General features: G+C 47.6%; 1 protein-coding gene across 7 annotated transcripts in view; it reads right to left on the minus strand.

Annotated features, from left to right (window-relative positions):
* LZTS3 (leucine zipper tumor suppressor family member 3) overlaps positions 1-14,233 on the minus strand; it is a 125,224-nt gene that overhangs the window by 66,680 nt on the left and 44,311 nt on the right. The window lies entirely within an intron of this gene.

Consider the following 14,233-nt stretch of genomic DNA (forward strand, 5'->3'; position numbering starts at 1 on the left):
TCTTCAAAAGGACACCCCACACACACCCCTTCTGTCACACACAAGAAAAAAAACCTCATTTAGAATGGTTATCTGCAGTTTCTTTCTTTTTTTAAAAAATACTTTTTAATTGAATTTTCACTTTAAACAAAAAAACAATAAATTTCAACATCCATTTGTAGAACTCCTTTCCTCCCGCTCTGCCGAGCAATGACTTCCCTCGCTCCCTCCCGCCAACAGTTTTCTATTTCCAATCTATATCTCACAGTTTCCTCTTTATTCAAGTCCATGTCATAAGATTTATTTTAATCCTGCTAGTGTCTTCAAACTTCTACAGTTATTATTTAGATAATCAGTAAATTTGCTCCAATCTCTTTGGAATTTTGATTCCTCCTGGTTTCTAATCCGTCATCTGCAGTTTCTTATAGGTATATAGATTGGGTGTTGTGTTTTCTTTTTTTTAAAATGCACCCTTTTAGTCATTCAAAATGCTTTTATCGATTAATCTAAGCCAGGCATGTCCAACTTCCAAGAGACTGCGATCTATTCCCACTATAAAAAAACTGGCAGTGATTTTCCCATTGGATTAGGGAAGCTTTTAATGTTTGATGTATTACAGTATTTTAATATTTTTTTGGAAGCCGCCCAGAGTGGCTGGGGAAGCCCAGCCAGATGGGCAGGGCATCAATAATAAATTATTATTATTATTATTGTTATTATTATTATTATTGATTGTCCAGAGTTGTTGAGCTTTCGGGGGGGAGGATGAGGCAAAGTTATTGAGTTTCTTGTTTTTTGGGGTGGAGGGGGCGAGTTCCCGCGATGAACCAGGATCAACCGGGGACATCCTGCGATCCACCAGTAGATTGCGATCGACCTGTTGGACAGCCCTGATCTAAGCAGTTTCATTTTTGTCACCCTTATAATAATCAGGACATGTCTGATTGTCAACACTCCCCGCCCAAAAGAGAACTTAGCACCATACATGAAGATTCCCTTATGGTCAGTTTTGAACCACTGGACCTACAGACTTTAAAAAATATGGTCCTAACAGACCCATAATTTGCTCCTTGCACCTGCAAGAGAAGAGACCATAAAGCAAGGGAGTGACGACGCAGCCAAGGACTTTCTCGGATCAAGGCCAGAACGCGCCTTAAATTTTGCCTTCCCTGCCTGGCGGCACAGCAGAGCTCTCAGTGTGGCAAAGACCAGCTATAAATCTGTTCGCTGCCCGTTGATGGCCGGTGCATGGTTTGTTCAGCCCTTGTAATAAAGGAAAACCAACAACCTGCAAAAGCTGCTCTCCTTCCTCCGCCGTAACGGATCCTGAGTTACGTTCTTCGGGAAGCAAAATCCTGCTCTGTTCCAACTCAAGCAGCCTTCGGTTACAGAAAAGGCCCCACTCTCTCGCCTCCAGCCCCCAGAATGCCCCCAGAAGGGGGCACACAGAGAAGGGGATCAGATACTGATCTCAGGGTCTGAGCAGGTTCGTATGTATTTATTAAAGTATTTATGTTTCGCTGTTCCATGTAAAATACAGTGGTACCTTGGTTCTCAAACGGCTTAGTTGTCAAACAAATCGGCTCCCAAATGCCGCAAAAGTGAGTGTTCGACACGGCTTCCAATTGAGTGCAGGAAGCTCCTGCAGCCAATTGGAAGCCGTGTCTTGGTTTTCGAACAGTTTCGGGAGTCAAACGGACTTCTGGAATGGATTAAGTTCAAGAACCAAGGTACCACTGCCTACAATATATGCACATATAAAGTGTTTAAACATAAAGCACCACAAATACAAATTAAATAGCAAGGCAGTCTAAAATGTATAGACATAAAGGTAAAGGGACCCGTGACCGTTAGGTCCAGTTGTGGCCGACTCTGGGGTTGTGGCGCTCATCTCACTTTATTGGCCGAGGGAGCCGGCGTACAGCTTCCGGGTCATGTGGCCAGCATGACTAAGCCACTTCTGGCAAACCAGAGCAGCACATGGAAAAGCCATTTACCTTCCCACCAGAGCGGTGCCTATTTATCTACTTGCACTTTGACGTGCTTTCGAACTGCTAGGTGGGCAGGAGCAGGGACTGAACCACGGGAGCTCTCCCCGTTGCGGGGATTCGAACCGCTGACCTTCTGATCAGCAAGTCCTAGGCTCTGTGGTTTAGACCACAGTGCCACCCGCGTCCCTAGGCATATACAATATTTAAACACCACAAATACAAATTAATCATTGAAACGACCAGCTAATCAAGAAAATTTAAGCAGCTGCCGAGACTCCTTAGCATCAAATATGTTTTGGTGTGAAGAAGTTCCTCCTTTTGCCTCTCCCGAATTTCCCAGTCCTCAGATTCATTGGCTATCTCCTGATATTTGTTATAGACCTCTACTCACCTTTTCCCTAAACTAAAAAGCTCCAAATGCTTCCTTCACAGGAGAGTCGATCCATCTCCTTGATGGGTTTGGATTGTCCCTTTCTTAACCTTTTCCAGCTCCGCAATATCTTTTTCGAGGCGAGATGCCAAGGACTGCACACAGAATTCCAAATGCAGCCACACCATCAATTTGTTCGACAGCGTCATAATATTGGAAAGGCTGTTTTCATTCCCTCTCCCAATGATCCACATGCAGCATGCCATTCTTTTTCACAGCCATCAAATACAGGGTCAACACCTCTACTGAGGCATCCTTTACGACCCAAAGGTCTTGCACCAGTTCAGTCACTGCCAGTTCAGGCCCCATGAGGGTATATGCAGAAATTGTGGGAGTTTTTTTGCCCAGATGAGCATCATTTTAGACCAGCTAAAACAATTGCATCGCATCGCATTCATCCAGTGCTTTACCAACTGCACTGGCTCCCAGTGGAGTACAGGGTCAGGTTTAAGGTGCTGGTTTTGACCTTTAAAGCCCTATGCGGCCTAGGACCCACATACCTACGGAACCGCCTCTCCTGGTATGCCCCACGGAGGACCTGAAGGTCCACAAATGACAACAATTTGGAGGTCCCAAGTCACAAGGTGGTTAGATTGGTCTCAACTAGAGCCAGGGCCTTTTCAGCACTGGCCCCGACTTGGTGGAAGGCTCTGTCACAAGAGACTAGGGCCCTGCGCGGGTTGACATCTTTCCACAGGGCCTGCAAGACAGAGCTGTTCCACCTGGCCTTTGGTTTGTACTCAGTCTGACCCTGATGTTTCCCTCCCCTTATGGTTTTCAACTATGGGCTACTATTAAAATGAGGCTGCATTTTAAATTGTATTTTAACCCGTATTTTAAGTTGGTTCCTCCCCCCCCCCCCAATTATGTTTTTATTGTGATTTTACTGGTGTTAGCCGCCCTGAGCCCGGCTCTGGCCGGGGAGGGCGGGGTACAAATAAAAATTTATTATTTTATTATTATTATTATCTGCCATTTTATTGCTCGGATTCACCCAGTTTGGAGAGATCCTTTTGGAGCTCCTCACAATCCCTTTTCCTTTTCGCCACCCCAAACAATTGGGTGTCATCAGCCAACTTGGCTGCCTCACTTGGCTCACCAGAAACCATCTGTCATGGATGCTTTAGCTGAAATCCCTGCAATGCAGGGGGCTAGACTAGATGACTCTTGGGGTCCCTTCCAAAGCTATGATTCTATGAAACTCCAGCTGACCGATGAACAGGATAGAAAGCAATGGTCCCATATCACCATGGCGAATAGTCATGGACGGAGCCATTTCTCTGGCTTGTTTTTCTGTATCAAAGAGCACCAGTCCTTGCTTGCTCTCCAAAATAAAACCTACCGTATTTTTCGCTCCATAAGACGCCCTCTTTTCTTCCTAAAAAGTGAGGGGAAATGTGTGTGCGTCTTATGGAGCAAATGCAGGCGGGAGGCTCTGCTCGGCGCTCCCTTTAAAGAGCCGTTCCTCCTCCCTTCCGTTCCTCCTCCCGCTTCGCTGGGAAGCCAGCAGAACAAGAGGCGCTGCGCAGCTATCACTCTTGCTCTGCTGGCTTCACAGCGAAGTGGGAGGAGGGACAGTGTGATGGCCTGGGATTCGGACTCAGAGGCTGAACCTGAGGAGTCTCAGCCTGCACAGGATTCCCCGCCTCCAGAACCAGCTGAGCCGGGGCTGGGGCATGAGCCTGAAGGGTCCTCATCTGTGCTGGATCCTCAGGTGCAGGCATCAGCTGAGTCTGCTCTGGCTCCGGAGGTGACTGAGGACCCATTGCCTGCAGGTGCTCCACTCTCAGCCCTGTCAGAGGAAGCTGAGGTTGCCTCTGGGTCCGGTAACCCTCCCGCCTCTCCTGAGCTGCAGAGGCTCAGGGCAGAGAGGCGGAGGGAACTAAGTTCCCGCAGGAGGAGTGCTCGCCTCCAGGCCAGGAGGGGCGAGTCACCTGTGGACTGGGGCCACCCTATGCCTCGGGGCAGATAAAAGCCAGCCAGTCCCAGTCCTAAGTTGCGGGAGCAAAGTTGTTGGTAGCCTGTTCCTGCCTGAACCCTGTCCTGCTCTTCTGCTGGAGCTCCTGACCTCACCCGACTCCCTGCCCTGCACCCAGCTTCAGCTTTGATGGACAGCCTCCATACCGCACACTGGACTCGGACCTCGCTGCACGGTTAACCCACGGGACCAGCACAGACAGATGGGAGCAAGCAAAGCAAGAGCCACTTACATGGCTTCTCTCCTGCTTTGTGCAGCTCTCACTTTGCTTGCCCATCCTTCCTCCCACCTCGCTGTAAAGCAAGCAACGCACCTGTCCCGGTGTCTCCTCCTCCTCTTTTACAGCGAGGCAGGAGGAGGGATGTGCAAGCAAAGCGAGAGCTGTGCAAAGCGGGACAGAAGCCATGTAAGCGGCTCTTGCTTGCTTTAAAGCAAGAAAAGCGACAGCCGCTTACATGCTCTGCGCAGAATGTTTTGCTTTCCCCCTCTAAAAACTAGGTGTGTGCTGGTCCCGTGGGTTAACTGTGTGGTGAGGTCCGAGTCCAAGACAAACTGGAACGCGTCCAGAGGAGGGCAACCAAAATGGTCAAAGGCTTGGAAACGATGCCTTATCAGGAACGGCTAAGGGAGCTGGGTATGTTTAGCCTGGAGAAGAGGAGGTTAAGGGGTGATATGATAGCCATGTTCAAATATATAAAAGGATGTCACATAGAGGAGGGAGAAAGGTTGTTTTCTGCTGCTCCAGAGAAGCGGACACGGAGCAATGGATCCAAACTACAAGAAAGAAGATTCCACCTAAACATTAGGAAGAACTTCCTGACAGTAAGAGCTGTTCGACAGTGGAATTTGCTGCCAAGGAGTGTGGTGGAGTCTCCTTCTTTGGAGGTCTTTAAGCAGAGGTTTGACAACCATATGTCAGGAGTGCTCTGATGGTGTTTCCTGCTTGGCAGGGGGTTGGACTCGATGGCCTTGTGGTCTCTTCCAACTCTATGATTCTATGATTCTATGAGTCCAGTCCGAGGTTGAGGGTGTGGTATGGAGGCTGTCCGTCAAAGCTGAAGCGGGGTCCAAGGCAGGGAGTCGGGTGAGGTCAGGAACTCTGGCAGAAGAGCAGGTCAGGGTGCAGGCAGGAACTAGCAACCAACAATGTTGCTCCCGCAACTTGGGACTGGGGCTGGCCGGCTTTTATCTGCCCCGAGGCATAGGGCGGCCCTGGTCCACAGGTGACTCGCCTCTCCTGGCCTGGAGGCGAGCACTCCTCCTGCGGGAACTTAGTTCCCTCTGCCTCTCTGCCCTGAGCCTCTGCAGCTCAGGAGAGGCTGGAGGGTGACCGGACCCAGAGGCAACCTCAGCTTCCTCTGACGGGGCTGAGAGAGGAGCACCTGCAGGTAATGGGTCCTCCATCACCTCAGGAGCCAGAGCAGACTCAGCTGATGCCTGCACCTGAGGATCCAGCACAGGTGAGGACCCTTCAGGCTCATGCCCCAGCCCTGGCTCAGCTGGTTCTGGAGGCAGGGAATCCTGTGCAGGCTGAGACTCCTCAGGTTCAGCCGCCGAATCCCAGGCCATCACAGTGCGTCTTATGGTCAGGTGCGTCTTATGGAGTGAAAAATATGGTGAATATAGAATCTAGGCTTGCCTGGAATTTCTCGGACACAGCTGGTATTCAGTCCTTGTGAACAGCGTCCGGCAGAAATCGCTGGATGCCTGGCAGCCCACGTTGGTAGTATAGATTTTTGAAATATGGCAACTCTCCCGACACTGTCCTGTCATTCTCCATGCAGCTTGGGTAAGGAGGAAAAACTTTTTGAGAACCCGTAAAGGAAAATAAAATGCTTGGCACCCACTGAGGCTGCTGAACAAAGTCTGTTTCATTGGCTAACAATAGTCTGGCATGCCCACCGGGCACTGGGAGTTGAATTGTCAGATTCTACTTATGATAAAGCCATGCTTTTAAAAGAGACGGGCAAAGGGGGGTGATTATGGGTGGTTTAAAAGAAGGGTACTCACCTACAGACTGAGACAGGGCAAGGGAGAAGGCTCCCATTTCCTTCTAGGGAACAGGCAAATATATCAGTTTCGGGTTCTCCCCATTTCCCATTCTTCCCATCTTGAATTCAGGTCTCCGTATTTCCTCAGAAAACCGCAAATTCTTTCCTCACGAAAATGCACCTAGTGCATTTAGTGCAATTTTCTCCTAATAAGCAAATCTCTGCATTCAGTTTTGTTTAAGACACATATTTCTGCAAAACATCGCCCCGTTGTAATGCATTTCTGTATGTTATTTTTTCACTAATACCTGCATTTTAATGCACACTTTATCCTTGTATATGCATTTCTGTACACAGCATTTGGAGAACTACATTGTGAAATTCAGAGGCGTGCAAATTTTGAAGAATAGGTTCATGCACTGGTATGGGAAGCGCAAATTAGCTAGTTTTTCATTAAAATTCAATGAAACCAATTTTCTCCCTATTCCCCCCCCCCCCCATTAACATTACTATCATGGGAAATTCTGTGCTAAGGAACTTAAAATTTCACAAGCGGAAACTTCCATTCTCACTATTGCAACGAAACTAGAAGGTCCCCAATTCACTCCTAGCGCTGTCACCACTATTTTCTTACTACTGGAAGACCCACCCTGACTTTTGAAGAATGCTATATGAACAGCAGAACCATCATATATTCTTCCCTTGCATCATGAGGACTATCACCTTGCTTGTTTTTTTTAAAAAAGAAAAAAATTCTTAAAGGAACCATGAAGATTATTTGGAACCTGCAGCACAATACTAAAGGCTGAGTTAAAAGATAACGTTTCAGGCTCCCGGGGCAGAGACTGGAAGCCTTGCTTCTGCATCATTTGTGCAAGAGAGACAGAACTTTCCCATCTTTATTACCGCCCCGTTCTGGTATGTGTTTGTTATGTTTGGCTGAACATGAGCAGGATTTAGTCTACAAAACTTGACTAAGCCAACAGTCAATATTTAACCAGCCCCTCCCTCACGGCTCCAAAAGGGTTTTGGTTTCCTCAGCTGAAAACATGCATTAAGGGAGATTTCGTGCAACTACAAAAGGGGAGACAAAAGAGAACTTCTCCATCATCGACGCTGATCGAGTTTTCTATTTCCGGGGAGCTGAATCCGAGGTCTTTGTTTAGCCTAATTCCTTTTTCTCCCCATGTTCAAGCGAGGCTGAAAAGAATCTCTTTGTTTGGGTTGGACTGTGGTAAACGGAGACGTCCTTTGCAAATCCTCTTTTTCAAAAAAAAAAGAGAGGTCTACGTACACTCATTGAACTGGTTAATGCTGTAATAAAAGGGATGTCCTTGCCCCAGAAGAAATTCTCAAGCTAAGACTGAACTCTCAGGGTGGGGTGAGAGGCTTGGCCGTGTGCCACGAAACAAAGGGACTCGCTTTTGGCCTCTCTCCTCCATCTGGTTTCAACTCTCATTTCTCTCCCAGGTCACAACCTTCAGCAAGCCCATCCTTCAACTTCCCCTCAATTGGGATGTACTTCCATTTAGGGCAGTTTTCCCCAAACTTTCTGGGGCGGAGAAGCTAATGGTTTGGAGCTTGTAAAGCTAAAGGGACCCCTGACCATTAGGTCCAGTCGTGACCGACTCTAGGGTTGCGGCACTCATCTCGCTTTACTGGCCGAGGGAGCCGGCGTACAGCTTCTGAGTCATGTGGCCAGCATGACTAAGCCGCTTCTGGCGAACCAGAGCAGCGCATGGAAACGCCGTTTACCTTCCCGCCGGAGTGGTACCTATTTATCTACTTGCACTTTGATGTGCTTTCGAACTGCTAGGTGGGCAGGAGCAGGGACCGAGCAACAGGAGCTCATCCCGTCGCGGGGATTCGAACCGCAGACCTTCTGATCAGCAAGTCCTAGGCTCTGTGGTTTAACCCACAGCACCACCTGCGTCCCTTAAGAGCTTTTGGGTCCACCAATTTCTGTGTGAAGCAAGGGTTCAGAACTACCCTTAAAAGAGGACTCTGCATCATCATCGTCATCATCATCTCTTTCAGGTTTTGTTTTCATTTAGATTAGTCTGGTGTTTTTTTTATTGTATTGCTTTATGAAAAAGCTTTAATGAAATCTCATGGAACGGGGGGAGATGGTCATGAGAGCCAGCCCTCAGTTGGCTAAAGCTGCCAACTATTTGAAAATAGAATTCCATTGAGATAAGAACACGAAATAAGCCCATTTTGGGCCTGGTAGGTTAATCATTAATGTTGTGCTAGCAAGCAGCTGTGTAAGAAATCCCTGGGCATCTTTCCAGTCCCAAAACACACCAGGAGGACTTAATCAGTGCTATTCTTGGGAGAAACTTGTAGTTACCGACAGCAAAGGAGCCCAGTGTGTTCTTGTTTACCCTTCATTCATGGCCACTGGAAGCGTGGACATTTGGGAATGTGGACATTTTGGGGGAAGCTTCCGTTCTCAGGCACAGGAGGGTCACAAAAGCGGATAAGTCTGTAGCCACGTAGACTGAGCTCTGTCTCCTGCGTCAGAGACAGACAGGTGTGTAAAGAAGATATCGTTTCACATGCTGCCCCGCTGCATTCATCACATGCACCACTGTTTCCGTTCTGCTGCAGTTATGCTTCCACCAGAAACCACGCTATTCGCCTTGCATTCCACAGTGGTGAAATCACGTTAACTGATATAGTTTACTGTCACGGACTAGTTGGACGCAGAGGAATGGTGGGAGGAACCAACTGGGGGACCCCAAAGGAGGCTGAGAGCCAGGGGACTGGTGGAGAGAGAACGATGAGTGGCCAGAGGGAGAAGAGGGAGATGGATGGGAAGAGGAGGTGTCAAAGCTGAAGAGGTAACAGGGCTTAGTGAGCGGGGAGAGTCTGTGGAAGAGAGAAGTGCAGAATCAGAGGCAGAAGCTGAAGCCGGAGAGAGGGGAGACCGAGAGGAAGCGATGAGTCTGGCTGGTGGAGAGTCATGGATGTCTCCTTATGACAACAAGCTCCCCGCAACAAGCTCCCCTACTACTGTTGTCTCCCAAAACCAGGAGAGGCATGAAAAGGGTGGAGGAGAGGTTGGCTTCGCACAGGCACAGTCTCTGATTGCTTGTAAAAAACCGGAGAGAGGAGGGGGCTTAAGACGGCTGTGGGGAGACAGGGACCTTTAGTCTCGGCAACTGATTTCATGGAGTAAGACACACAGGGAATGAGCTATTGTGCTCATTAAGCCTGACACTCAGCCAAGTCTGTGGGGATTATGTTTTTGCTAATAAAGAGTTACCTCCAACTCTGAACTATGTGATTTACTGACCGTCACGCTCTGCGACATTTACATCATTCATTATGAAGATCTTTTGTCAAAGATCGACAGGTTTTACAAGTTTAACCTCTGCAGTCAGGAGCAGAGATCCAGTAGAAATTCAATTCAGCTCACATTTAATTGCAAACCTACCTAATTCCTGCTTTCGGGAAAAATACACAAACCAAAACACAGCCATGCTTTAAAAAAAAATTCAAAATTTCGCAGTGCAATTCTCCGGCTGAGTAATGTGCACAAAAAAGCACATTCTAGGGTAAAAGGTGCATTAAAATGCAAGTGTTACGAAGGTAACATACAAAATGCACTATATTACGGGAAACTGATCTGCAAAAATGCGTATACTGGGCAATATTCCATAGAAAAATGTGTATCTTGGGATAGAATCTGCGCTAAAATGCTGATGAATTTTCGTGAGCACCTAAAAAGAAGTAGTCACAAATTGATGCAGAAATGTGGAGAACTCAACTGGAAGACCAAGAAAATGAGAAAGTGTGAGAAACCAGAATTGACAGATTCATCCATCTCTAAGTCAGAAATACCACTGAATTCAATGCCACCTACTGCCGCAAAACTACGCACAAGGTTGCAAGTGATGCTGACCTAAATAAATCTGGGATCATGCTATTTGCTGCTACATTTTGGTGTGTGTAAATAATGCAGGGACTGTGGAATTAGCTCCGCCCAGGAGGCCAGATCCTGGACTCTCCAATCCCCGGTGGTCTCTTCCACAGGTCAGGCAACCCATTTTTCCGTTGGCTGCACAACACAACGAAAAGACAAGGCAAGAGAGACTTGACGTCGCTGCCCATCAGCTGATCGGCAGTGACTTCCACAGCGCAGCCAATCCTGATGGGCTCACACTCCCCACCTCTCAGCTGATAGGCAGTGATGCAAAGCCTCCCTTACCAATGAATCCTTGGGAGAACACTTCCAGGCTTCTGAGTGGGCACTGGCCGACTTTGCCTATGCAGAGGCAGATTTAGGGGAGCGCACCTGGTTAGGTCGCACTGTGCGCGGAGCCTCAGGATCGCCACTGGCGATGCCACAACTAAGATTTACGATGGAGTCCAAGAGGCGGAAGGGTGCCAATTTGGGCGTCACACAGGGTGGCACTAAAAATCAAGGCCCCAAAGGGCAGGGGGTAGAAGGGTTTGGCTTCGGGGAAATGGCTTCACGTGCCGAATTGGGACCGGGCTCAGTTAGGGGCATTGCCCAGAGGTTTGCCACCACTGTAATAATGGATCAACACAGCTGTGCCCATTTTTGGAGTGTCCTTCGGAGCAGGGCTATGGGGCCAATATGATGAGCTCTTGCACTTCGAAATTTAACCTTTGCACCACTGGAGTCCTCGTCCTCCTCCTGAAGACTGTCACCTGCTCTGCCACCAACTCTAAATACCCGTGGGAAAACCGCCTCGTCCTCAGAATTGCAAACTGCCAGGGGTGAGCAAGATTCTCTCCAAGTGGGAATGCCTGTCTGCAGAAACAGCGTGACCCCCGCCCCCGGAGAAGTGCTGTGTCTGAAAGCCCAGATTTTAAGCGGGGTTCCCCCACCTATAAAATGCGAAATCCAAGGAGCAGAAATGACTACAGTGGTACCTCTAGATGCGAACGCAACCCGCGTCTGTGCGGGTCGCTATTCGCCACTTCTGCGCATGCGTGTGACGTCATTTTGAGCATGTGCGCAAGCACGAGCGGCGAAACCCGGAAGTAACGTGTTCCGTTACTTCCGGGTCGCCACGGAGCGCAACCCAAAAACGTTCAACCTGAAGCATATTTAACCCAAGGTACGACTGTATTTATGTACACGACGACTACTGGCCCAGAGATGGAAAGAAGATAAAGTCCCAACCAGAGATGAATGGCTGAATAAGACTACGCTGAAATGGCAAAATTGACCGGGTAAATCAGAAACCAGGAAGAGAGGAACTTTAAGAAGGAATGGGAAAAATATAATGTATTATATAAATAATAATAATAATAATAATAATAATAATAATAATAATAATTTATACCCTGCCCATCTGGCTGGGTTTCCCCAGCCACTTGGGCGGCTTTCAACAGAACATTAAAATACAATAGTCTATTAAACATTAAAGGCTTCCCTAAACAGGGAAGAGAACATTATAAACAACTAAAAACTTTGGCAGGATTTGAACAATGCTTGTAACATGTGAAAAACTATGGTAAAAATTGATTGAGAAACTAAGAGAAGCAGTTTGTGGGGGGAAAGATTGATAACGGTAACCCTGGAAGAGCGGAGGGGAGTCGAAGGATTCAGGGATGATTTTGATGTTTAATGTTTGAATTTAAATCAGCAATGTCAAACTCAATAAAAATATATTTTTAAAAAACAATGCAAAATCCATTTTGGAAAGGCAGCAGCTGAGCCAAAGTGGCGTCTCCTATGGGCGTGGGGAAATGCAAACAAACAAACGGTTGTGAACACAACGCACAGGCTTCTTTTTCTCCCTTTCATCCCAATAATAAGATAATTGTAGGCTTTTCTGTTCTGGAAGACAACATGCCCATTATAGGGGCTGCGTCGCCCATTTGCATAAGTAATCACAAGACAAAGGACAGGCAAGATGGAAAGGGGACTGGCTCTGCAATGAGAAAGGGGACGAACGACAAAGACACATCGCACACAAACAAGAGGGACATCCTTCCATCATCCCAAGGTCCATCCATCAGGCATTATTTAGTATTACGGTATTATCATCATCATCATTATTACTTGACCTTCACCGTAAGGTGACAGGGCGGTTACAGCATTACAAGACAATAGTAAAAACAGTTTTAAACTGCAGTCATTCCTTGGTTCTCGAACGGCTTAGTTGACGAACAAATCGGCTCCCAAACGCCAAAAACCTGGAAGTGTGTGTTCTGATTTGTGAACGTTTCTCGGAAGCCGAACGTCCAACAATGAAATTGAAAAAATCTACATCAGACATTCAAAAACCAACAAGCCTGCTATCCCAGCTATCCCAGCCTGGTTAACCCCCTAAAAACTCTGATACCCCATAATTAAATACAATATACTCCCATAGAGACGACCTTACACTGTGTTTAAAACCAAAATCGCACTTGGATAGAAACTGTTTCTCAGGCGGTTCGAGAACCAAGGTTCCACTGTACAGTGGTATCTCGGGTTAAGAACTTAATTTGTTCTGGAGGGCCGTTCTTAACCTGAAACTGTTCTTAACCCGAGGTACCACTTTAGCTAATGGGGCCTCCCGCCGCCGCCACGCGATTTCTGTTCTCATCCTGAAGCAAAGTTCTTAACCCAAGGTACTATTTCTGGGTTAGCGGAGTCTGTAACCTGAAGCGTCTGTAACCCGAGGTACCACTGTACATTGTCAAGAGACAATGGAGTGTGCATCTGGGGGTGAAGTCAAACCGCTGCGTTAGCAAGACCAAAGTGAGGTCCTGGGCTGCCCAGATGACAAGACCCCCCTCTCGGCCTCGCTGATTGGGGTCCAAAGGAAAGCAGAACAAGATTTCCCTCCCCAGGCTCACAAACCCCCTCTGCCCCCTCCACATCATGTCCAGAAACCATCTTTGTGACCGTTGGGCCCACTGGAGAGCCAGTGTGGTGTAGTGGTTAAGAGCGGTAGACTCGTAATCTGGGGAACCGGGTTCGCTTCCCCGCTCTTCCACATGCAGCTGCTGCATTACCTTGGGCTAGTCACACTTCTTTGAAGTCTCTCAGCCCCACTCACCTCACAGAGTGTTTGTTGTGGGGGAGGAAGGGAAAGGAGATTGCTAGCCCCTTTGAGACTCCTTCGGGTAGTGATAAAACGGGATATCAAATCCAAACTTTTCTTCTGTCTTTGCTTGCAAGAGAAGTCCCTAACTCACCGGGGGTTTGAGACCCATTGGCTACCCTCACCTGGTTTAGCTGACTAGTCGAAGCCGTTTCCCAAGCCACAAACCGAATTTGAACATTGGAAACAAAAGCGGCCAGTATCATAAACTGATCTGCACAATTCCTCATCATTTATTCTGCAGTGAATCCTTCGAACGCAGGTACTGACGGGTCAGCAGATATGAAGGCAGAACAGGGTTAGTCAGAAATGAAAGGAAATTATTAGTATAAGGGGAATACCCAAGTTTGCTAAGTGCAATTGAAAAAGAATTTATGAGGGTAATTCACGCCCCCCTCCAAAAAAGTCCAGGGTAATCTTAACATGCTCAATAGCCAAAGAATATTTGGTGGTCAGGTGGAATATTTTGTGGTGGGCCTTATAACTAGTTTGTAAAATTTACTCCGGTTTTCCTAGTCCCAGGAAGCGACAGGAAACTGTGCAGGACAACAAAGTCCTTCCTGGGTGGAAATTGTATTCAACTGGCTGGATTCCAATATTCCAGCTGATGTTGCCCATGCGTTTCCAAGCGTATCTTTCCCTCCAGAAGGGCTGTAAACAGAGGAGGAATACAGAGTGTTCCTCAAAAGAGAGATTCGTATTTTTTAACTTTGGTACCTGGTAGGTGAGCCTGGCTCCCGTTCCACTTTCATTCGTCACACATACCTGCCTCCACGGCAAACGCCAATTTC

The sequence above is a fragment of the Podarcis pityusensis genome (genome assembly GCF_964106645.2).
Source record: "Podarcis pityusensis genome assembly, chromosome: 9".
Classification (NCBI taxonomy): Eukaryota; Metazoa; Chordata; class Lepidosauria; order Squamata; family Lacertidae; genus Podarcis; species Podarcis pityusensis.